We start from the raw sequence: 3,945 nt of genomic DNA, 5'->3' as shown, positions 1-3,945 counted from the left end.
GAACCTTGCATTTCCAGTTTTGACAATTCTCATACTATGATTAGAACAATAAAACATATACCCTTTTAACTTTTCTGGATAACCAATGAAATATTCACTGATTGTTCTTGCATCCAATTTTCTTTCTTGCGGATTATAAATCCTTATTTCTGCCTGGCAACCCTAAACATGCAGGTGCCTTATACTAGGTATCCTATTTGTCCACAGTTCAAAAGGTCTCTTTGGAACTGCCGTACTAGGAACCCTGTTCAACAAATACATGGCAGTTTTCAAGGCATACATCCACAAAGATACAGGTAAAGTCTAATTGATTAACATACTCTTAACCATATCCATTAAAGTTCTATTACACCTTTCTGATACACCATTTTGTTGTGGTGTACCGGAAATTGTGTATTGCACACAAATGCACGTTTCTGAACAAGCTTAGCAAATGGACTTGGGTGTTGCCCAGTTTCATCATATCTTCCGTAATACTTATCACCTCTATCATATCTAATAATTTTCACATTTATGTCTAATTGCCATTTTACTTCATTGTAGTAAATTTTTAAGGCATCCATTGCCTAAGAAATCTCGGGCAATAAGTAGACATAACCATAACGTGAATAATCATCAATAATGGTGATAAAGTATCTTTCCTTTCCGAAAGAACTAACATCAAAAGGTCCACAAATATCAGTATGCACAATTTCAAGAAGCAGAGTGCTTCTTGTAGCTCCTTTCTTTGTATGTTTTGTTTATTTTCCCTTAATACAACCCACACAAATATTTAGATCCGTAAAGTCTAGATAAGGAAGAATTTCATTCTTTATTAATCTTTCCATCCTTTCTCTAGAAATGTGACCTAAACGTTTATGCCACAAGAAAACATATCGTTCATCCACTAAACTATGTTTAGTGCCAACATTATGATGCAGAGTTAAAACAGTTTCAGCATACAAACTGTTTATTTCCCATTTATATAAACCATCACAAGAATACCAGTACCAATGAGATGATTATGCTTAAATAAATTGAAACATCCATTACCAAAATTAAAAGAGTATGCATTAACATCAAGTTTAGATAATGAAACTAAATTCCTAGATAAACTAGGTACATAAGGAGTTTCCAGTAAATCTAAACGATGTCCAGTGTTGAGTTTTAAACAATAAGTCTCAACTATTTCCACTGGAGCTTTCACTTCATTCCCCATAAAAATGAACTTCTCATTTGGGCTTATGGTTTGGATTGTAAGAACTCTCTGCATAATGTTAGAAACATGAGTCATACATCCAGAATTAATCCATCATGTATCATGGAAAACTACAGTTAAGTTTGATTCAAAACATACATGAGCATTAAGCTCACCATTCTTTTCGAACCAAGACTTACACTTTAGGCAATCCTTTTGAAAATGTCTTAATTTCACAAAATTGACAATTATTGCCCTTTGATACCTTTCTTCTGGATTTGCAAAGAGTCGCCATTGTTCTTTAATGACCCTTTGCCTTTATCATGCTTCTTCATAAATTTCTTTTCAAGCTCCTTGATTCCCTTGGTGGCTAACATAATGGACTAAGTGACTTCTTTGATTCTTAAGTCTCGTTTCTTCCAGAACTAACATACTGTGCAATTCATGCACATTCCATTTATCTTTCATGGTATTATAGTTCATTTAGAACAGGCCAAACTCAGACAGTAATGAGTTTAGAATAAACTGAACAAGAAAGTTCTCATTCACAGCCATTATATTCCCAAGGTCTTAAGTCTTGCTGCAATGTTTGTCATCTCAATGACATGTTCATACATAGTACGTGAACCATCAAACTTCATGGTGGTCAATGTACTCATTAATGTCCCAGCAACAGACTTATCAGCTGTTTGAGAGCGCTCTCTCACTAATCACATAAATTTTTTAGCACTTTCGATTTTAGGGAGAGTTGTCTTAATACTGTCTGCAATAGTCATTCTCATCAACATTAGGCTGAGTCTGTTAGATCTTTCCCAAATTTTATAATGAACTTTCTCTTCATTGCTACTAACATCAATAATAATAACAAACTTCCAACATAGCAAGATCATGATCCAAAACACTAAGGTGAAATTGGACTTGCTCATTTCAGTCAGAGAAGTTAAGCCTATTAAAATTGGCTCAGATGATACATAAGAATCCAATGAATTCAAAACATGTATTACATAATAAAGTTCACATAAGTGTTTTGAGACATAAAATACATGTCATACATATGATTCATTCAGATAACGATTAATGTATATTGATGTTCTCCTTTGGGTGATACACCAACACACAACATACAAACATAATGATGCTAATAAAATTTTAACATTATTTGACAATTAAATATGCACCAATTAGTAATATCTATTTCCTTTGGGCATATAAATAAAACTAATGATACACACAAATTGCCTACAATTATATTCATTAATTATAAGAACAACTAATCAACCTTTGGGCGATCCATAAATGCCTTATCACAATGAATTTCAATTACCCATAAACCAATAATCATATAATTTAGCATCCATTATTCTATGAGTAATTGGAATAATCATTAAGTTGGAATTAAATAACCTTACAAATTTGGTCACTTTGGTGACTAACAAATTCAACATACATTTAATTCCAACCAAGTATAATTGAAATAATCATTAATTTGGAATTAAATAACCTTACAAATTTGGCCACTTTGGTGACTAACAAATTCAACATACATTTAATTCCAACCAAATATGTATGGTCTGCACATACTTATTGCTATTAACAATTCATAGCCATTCTATTAATTTCATTCCAGACCATAAAATAATATTTGCATTTATTTGTGTTTTTGCATTCAAACACGTTCAAGCAAATATGTAGCATATACATATATTTACTGCTACCAATAATTGCAAAACATTCACATTAATTTAATTACAGAATATAAACTTTCAATCCTTTAATCACCTTCAACAATAATTTTTTTTTTGAAAAAAAAAGGATCAAGTGGGATTGGAAATAGCAAACATAAGGTTGCAAATAGCAATTTCCAAAATTTCATATTCTTCCCTACAATAAACGTACCTGCGCAGCTTTTCAAAATTGGAATTGAATCTTTACGTTAATGGCACGCTTCCTTTCTTTCACCATTAGATGTAAAAACTTTCTCCAAATTTAATATATACATGTCGTGTAGCTTTCTCTCCGATAATCATAAGTTTTCAAATAATCTTTCTCCAAAAATTGGTATTCAACAATAACAAAATATTGCCAATAAAACAATATATGCAGCGGAAAATAAAATTCCTAAATTTCATAATTAGGATTTATGCATAATTGGAAGAAATTAAATTATCCCTAAATTTCATAATTAGGGTTCATACATAATTGAGAGAAATTAAATTATCCCTAAATTTCATAATTAGGGTTCATACATAATTGGGAGAAATTAAATCATTCTTGGAGAATCATAAATTTCATAACACATGCTCTGATACCACATGTAAAAAAATTCTTAAGGGGTTTCCTAGACTATCAATGATAGGAAACAACAGGATCTTGAAACCTATGGTTCTCACAAACAATCAATAAACAACAATAGATAATGATGTGTACCTTTCTCCATAGGAAGACTTGTACCTTTCTCCATAGGAACTTCTCTTCATTACACTTTGATTTCCTTGAAAGAGGAGAGAAATAAGATTTCACTTCCTTTGACCTTTCTTTTCTGCCTCTCTCCGTTAGTGAGGGCTATGAGTGAGAGAGAACACTTTTCTGGTCAGGAAGGGGACCTTATTTCACGTTAGTGGGTATTCAGCCCCTTTTATAACCACTACTCCCATCAAGTAGCAGTCAACCTAGAAACTTCTCCTATTAACCCCAATTACAATTTAGCCCTTAATCATTATTTATTTATTTATTAGTCCCTACTAAGTCACATGCCTCTCACATGAGAC

Source organism: Glycine max, chromosome 16 (assembly GCF_000004515.6).
Source record: "Glycine max cultivar Williams 82 chromosome 16, Glycine_max_v4.0, whole genome shotgun sequence".
NCBI classification, from domain to species: Eukaryota; Viridiplantae; Streptophyta; class Magnoliopsida; order Fabales; family Fabaceae; genus Glycine; species Glycine max.
Note: the sequence above shows the minus strand (reverse complement) of the source record.